Here is a 7,215-nt window from a genome sequence, read left to right on the forward strand (position 1 = left end):
TAGCTGTAAGTTATTAATGCTTGTTGCGATTTTATTGCCCACGTTGCGATTTGAAAATATACTTAGACTGTAATTGATTTAATTGTACTATAATTTTTTATCAAGCAACCGCAACTGTTGATTTTGTTTCTATTGTTTTTTTTTATAATTTCATTGGTTAGTGGTAAACTCATCGGTATTTAAGTCACAGTGAAATGTAAAATAATTAAATCCTAAGAGCGGGCGCACATCTTTGACTAAACTGTCGCACAATTGTTATGCGATTGTCCATTGTTTCGCAGTCAATTCAACTGTTTAGTTGCACAACTAAAAATCGTTAGCGTCCGCACCTCCATATAAGCTCATAGGAATCAAAGCAAGACTAAACAGTTTTGGGACAGTTTAGTCAAAGTGCGCGCTTTAAACGTTTTCCACATTCATTTTTATTCTTCCCGTGATTACCTCATGACATTTTCGGTCTATTTACATCGATTTTCCGTTATTTCATTTGTAACCTTTCACATATTACATTCATATATGTATACATATTTAAAATTAGCTGTTCCCATGCGACTTCATCCGCATAATATTATGAAAATTTTTATTTCATTGTTTACATGTGTCAAATTATCAATAGCAAATTTCAAAATGACATGACATGACAAACCTTGGCAATCTTGCTTCCTTAATGTTGGCAGCAACTTATGGTCTCTTTCCCACATTAGGGTTTTTATCCAAAATATTTACCCTTAAGTTTAACGGCGTGAAAATATATAGCCTAAAGCGTGACGTAAATGTAGGACTTTTTATTAAAAAAAGAGTTATCGAAAATATGCTGTAATTGCTGACATCTTAGGCAACAAAGAAATGTGTGTTTACGCTTTATTATATTTGTATAGTATAGATTGCCTCATACAATTTATAACATTACAAATCTGACGGTAGATATAAATTGTGTAAAAGATGGATGTACTGTCGCATAAGAATCGTAAATACCCTTCAATGTGGTAATGCAATTTATCTTCCTAGTGTTAGATGTCATAAGGAAGTGTCTTTCAATCCGCAGAGCTGCATATTACTTTTCTAATCTTCAGTTTTATAGCTGAGATGACACATAATTTAACTATATTATGAATACGTTAACTAACGTATTCATGCTTACTTGAATGTCATGAGTACGGATGCTGTCATTAGTATGGAACACAACTTGATATGTAGTAGTAAAATTAATTTGTTTACTTTATGGCGAATTAAATATATGAATCCATTTGCATGGACAAGTGTTTTCATTTGTTTTTTCTTAAATTTATCTGCAATCAGTGTTTAACGTTTTAAGCATTACGTGAGGTATTATTAATTTTAAGAGTTTTTTCTACATCGAGAAACATATTTTACATAAGATTATAATATTTAGCTTCTTTTAAATTTAAAAATTCAATAGCTTTGTATTTCCATTAGGTAAAAAATATAAACAAAATTTAATCTTTCCTAATATCAATTATACTTTTAAATTTAATCAAAGTTACTCCAAACGCGTTATTTTTGGAATGTTTAACAAACTTTTGCATCCTCTGAAGTTTCATCAAACAAAATTAAAGCCAAGAAAAAGGAAAACTCACAAAATGCGGTAAAAACGCTTTAATTTCTTAAAGTGCTTTCTATTCTTATTCTGGAGAAGAATATAAAACCGATACCCATAATCACCTTTCTCCTTATCCTACTCCCGTAGGGTCGGCGCGACAGGTTTTTGTCCTCCACTTAACTCTATTATACGTCATCTCAGTTATTACTCCCTTTTTGATTATGTCACCTTTCACGCAATTCATCCCTCGCTTTCTAGGTCTACCTCTACCGGTGTACCCTTCCACACTCATAACTAACGTTCTCCTTCAAACATGCGATTCACCCCTCGTCATAAAATGTCCATCGATCCAACCTCAAATTTCCTTACGCCCGTGGTTTGATGAAGTCCAAATGTCAACTTCAAACACAAGGATGGCAATGAGATTACGCTCCGGACACATTCCAAGTAACAAGCTTGGATGGCTAATCAAAAAAGTTAATTCACCCAATTGCAGTGAGTGTAGTGTAGTTGAAGATGTTCAGCATGTTGTATTGGAGTGTGTTCGGAGCGAGCGCATTAGACATAATTATTTTAAGCGTTACGGATGTAATGTCGGTCACTTAAACACTATCCTGGCTTACCCGTCTACGGACAAGGCCGGGATGGTGTTTAAGTTGGCCGACATCTGTTTGAGAAAACAGTTTGACAACTGAGGTTTTGAGAGTCAGACTTATGGGGCGTTATCGTCGCTTCGCGACAAAGCCCCCTGTAAAAATAAATTAAAAAAAAAGAAAAAACCTTGATAAAATGTCCATACCATGATAACCTTTTACTCCTTACTTTCTCTACCATAAAACCGATGTTGATTATAGTAAAGATTAATGCAAGCTAATTATAATTACTGAAGGAATGAGTTTTTATATATTACGCGTTGGGTGGTCAACTTCGCTTAGAGCGATCATTGCAAGATATCCTTTAAATGCACAATAAAAATACTTGAAGCTAAAACGATTAAACATTAACAAACATACTCGAAGTAGCCGTGTGAAGAAGTCACATAGGTGGTGGAAAAGATGTACCTTTTAGTTGTGGTATAGCGCCCCATAAACTATTACATTTTTGGTCGAATTTCATGTATTTGTCAAAGTATTTACTTGTAATTTACAAACTTGGATATAAAAAGAATACATAGCTAAATGTGAGGTATATTATGAGAGAGCGCGGACACCTTTGACTAAACCATCGCACAACTGTTTAGTCGCGTTTTGATTCATATGAGCTTATATGGACATGAGCACACCACTCATCACACATTTTTAGTTGTGCAACTAAACAGTTGAAAGGCGAAACAATTGACAATCGCCAATCGCAGACATCTTTCAAAGATGTGCGCCCGCTCTAAAAGCCAACAAAACCGTTAACTTCAGCGTATAAATCGTACATATGTATAGTAAAGGAACAGTATGTTTGTTTAAATTAAATATATCAATCAAACTCATCGCTTCTCAATCGTTGATAAAATTTCAACATGTTTACATTGTTAACGAATGCCGCTTTTGCTTTTAACTCTTTTAGGTACAAAAATTGTCCCAGATTTAATTGCCAATATTTGGACAGTCAACATAGATATGATTTCAAACGTGATGTTTTATCGTCGAGTTCGAATCGAGACGTATTATCACCATCATCACCATCATCACCATCATCATCAACAACATGATAATCATCATCTATCGGACTACAGTTAAGGAAGAGGAGACAGTGTTCAATAAATTTCAAAAGCATGCAAACGAATGCATTAATATAGTTTAAATCTACACGTATTTTTTTATTCAGATAAAGTTCTGTGATACATTTTAATTACAACTTAATAAAGGTTGTGGAGTGCGAAAAACAGTCGAATAAACGATAATGGGTCCGCTGAAACGCAGTTTACCTCGGCAGGACATTTTAACTACGCTCGTAGAAGCACTAAAGCAATTCGAAGTAAATAGTTACCTTTCCAACGACCTTTACGTGTTTAATAAAGTAGTCGTTAACATTACGCTTAGTTTCGGTATAAGGGTGTTATTTTACAGAAAAACAATGATAGTTTATTAGTTGGCTTCTGGTCTTTAAGTCTATAGTTTGTAATACTGGTTTGAAATTTACGAAAATCAGTAATTTATTGTTTTAAAAAATACCTCGAAAATATGTAGCTTAAAACGTGTCGTAAGTGTAAGGCTTTTTAATAAAAAGCAATTATTAAAAACATGTTCTGATTGCTGCCATCCTATGTAACCAGGTAGTGAGTGTTTACGCTTTATTATATTGGTATAGTTGGACAAAAGAGCCTTTTTTCCTTTATTGTATTGAAACTACATTTTATATCAATAATTTCTTATGTAAGTTACATATCATGAAATTACTTACTAATATCTATATTCTATACTATTATAATAAAGCGTAAACACACACTTCTTTGTTGCCTAAGATGTCAGCAATTACAGCATATTTTTGAATAATTCTTTTTTTAATAAAAAACCCTACACTTACGTCACGCTTTAGGCTATATGTTTTCACGTCATTAAACTTAGGGGGTAAATATTTTGGATTAAAAGTCCTACTGTGGGAAAGAGACCATAAGTTGCTGCCAACATGAAGGAAGCAAGATTGTCATGTCATGTCATTTTGACATTTGCTATTGATAATTTTACAAATGTAAACAATAAAACAAAATCTTCATAATTCCAGGCGGATGAAGTCGTTCGGGAACAGCTAGTTGTAAATATGAAAGTTTACAGGGATGGATGGACTAATGTTTGTTTTACGTATATTCAGAACGAGATAAAGGATCTAGCTAAAATTTATCATAAACAGATAAAAGTTGTCTTTTAAATTTTGGTTGGCTGAGATTGACGACATATATTTTATCTACAGTTTTGTGTCTAGTAAGGTATACTGTAATATTTATTAATTTTTACTGTTATAAGTTCTATAAATTTGAAGGTATTATTAAATTTTGATTCATGTACATAAACATGTTTCTCAACATTCAATCACATATTGATGATCGACTATAAAAATTGAACAACGGTATTAACGGTCCTGTAATACGACTACTGGTATAAAGTTAAATTTACTACATAACGATGACCCATGTTGATGACTTGGTCTTTAACCTTCTAAAGCTAGAGGTCACATACACAGATAACGTTTTAATATATAAATTTCGTTAAAAATATGTAATAATTAAATTTCTCACTTTAAGCTGAGGGAAGCCGATTGCTTCAAATAGACGTAATGTTAAGAACATTATTAGGCGGTGACCAAAATCTTTGGTTTGTAAACGATGATATTACACACAACTATCTCCAGTTACTTAAGACGATATTAAAAATCTCGGTTTTCTACATAGAAAGATTGTGGCCATCCATTATTTCGTACAAAAAGAATAAAGTTAAACCAATAAAGATTCGTACAGGATTTTGCAATCATCGACACAAACAAGAAAGCAAGACTTGAGTCAGAGGTTTGCACTCATAGTTAGCTTATATCACATTCAACTTCTGTTTTTAGAGCGATTGTCGATTGTTTCGCAGCCCTTTCAACTGTTTAGTTGCATAACTAAAAATCGAGTAGTGTGCGCATCTCCGTATAAGCTCATAGGAATCAAATCGCGACTGAACAATTGAGTGGTAGGTTAGTCAAAGGTACTCTTAGTGTCTTAATAGTGTTATAAAAGTTTATAGTAACCGTACATAGATGGCGGTGGCGCTATATGCAATCAAGTAGTCAATATTAATGTCAACAATTTGCACACAGTTCGAGATTTCAACATTCTGCGCACAGTCGCCGCGACTCAAAACGACCTTGCGAGTCGCATGAATAGCAGACGTGCATACAAAAATAATAAAACAACTATGAAACAAAACTTTTTACCCAGAATCCGTCTGGATCAATAAATTTCTAAAAGAAAAAACATAAACCAATATCATATTAATAATGACTTGTAATCTAAAGATCTTGAGTTCGAATCCGGCCATGTACCAATCTGATTTCCTTCTTTGTCAAAATTCATATGTACATAATTTACCAGACGTTCTTACGATGAAGGAAAACACCGTGATGCCTCCACATATCGTCGAGGAATTTCAAGTTAAGTATGAAGTCAATCAACCCGTACTCGGCCAGCGTGGTTGACTATAGCCTAGTCACCTTAGTGTTGATAATGATGATGCAGATTATAAATGCGAAAGTTTGTATTGATAATTTTTCTAGTTAGCTCAGTAAATATTCAACTATACTAGTTTACATACATCTGTAAGTACTAGGCATCATACATAATCTGGAAGAACACATAGCTTACTTAATTTCTCTTTTAATTCAAACGGAGTCGCGGGCAAAAGCTAGTGAAAACTATAATAAATATAACGACACTGTAGTAAATAAATTTTGTGTTAATATATGTTTCATTAGTTAAATGTCTATGAACACGAGATTTTAAATTCCATAACACCGTTAGATTATAATCCGAACATATTTTATATGAGCAGCCATCCATAACATTACTTGTAAATTAAGTTATAAATGTTGTAGTATGGTAATAAGCTAAGCTTAAAACCATATTAAAATCTGACACACGGTGATACTGTGCATCACTAAAACGCAACAGTAAAAGAATGTTTTGGAAGCTATATTCTTTCGTCTTAAAAATGTTAGTATACCTTGATTATTATCATCAACCTGACTTGTCTCTGCGAAGGGTCAGCACAGTATGTATTGATATCCCATACGTTTATTAGTCTATATCTAAACTCATTCCCTATTTATTTATCTTTATATCCTAATACCACAAAATCTACCATAACTCTGCTATATAAAAAAGGCGATAAAAGAGACATCAACAATTATAGACCTATATCGCTAATGTCCAACTTGTATAAAGTGTTTTCCAAAATAATTCTGGGAAGAATAGCTAAAAATTTAGAAGATAACCAACCAAGGGAACAAGCAGGTTTTCGCTCAGATTACTCGACCATCGATCACATTCAAGTTGTGAAACAAATAATAGTGAAGTGTAATGAATATAATCAAAGATACTACTTGGCATTTGTCGACTATACCAAGGCGTTTGACTCCCTAAGTCATAACTACATTTGGCAAACGTTACAAATCCAAGGCATAGAAGAAAAATACATAAATATTATAAAGAAGATATACAAACACTCAACAGCAAAAATACAGCTCGAAAAAATGGGAGAAGAATTTAGCATAGAAAAGGGCGTCAAACAAGGGGATCCACTTTCTCCTAAAATCTTCACAGCAGTACTCGAAAACATTTTTAGAAACATGGATTGGGAGAAATTCGGAATAAATGTAAATGGAGCACACCTAAACCATCTCAGATTTGCTGATGACATTGTGCTATTCGCTAACCAGTATTCGAAAGAGATAGACAGGCGGATAAGCAACGCATGGAAGCGCTACTGGTCGTTCAAAGAGATAGTAAAAAGCCAAACAATGCCTATGTCGGTCAAAGCTAAGCTCTACAACACATGTATTCTTCCATGCCTAACTTACGGATGTCAAACGTGGCCTGCTACACACAAAAATAACCAAAAACTGTCATATTGCCAACGTCACATGGAGAGAAGCATGCTTAATATCAAATTACGAGATCGATGGACTAA

At 33.6% G+C, this 7,215-nt stretch overlaps 1 protein-coding gene across 1 annotated transcript in view; it reads right to left on the bottom strand.

Moving 5' to 3' along the window:
- The window catches only part of LOC106101883, a 44,099-nt gene that overhangs the window by 35,055 nt on the left and 1,829 nt on the right, over positions 1–7,215 (bottom strand). The window lies entirely within an intron of this gene.

This window comes from Papilio polytes, unplaced genomic scaffold (assembly GCF_000836215.1).
Source record: "Papilio polytes unplaced genomic scaffold, Ppol_1.0 DF823935.1, whole genome shotgun sequence".
Taxonomy (NCBI): Eukaryota; Metazoa; Arthropoda; class Insecta; order Lepidoptera; family Papilionidae; genus Papilio; species Papilio polytes.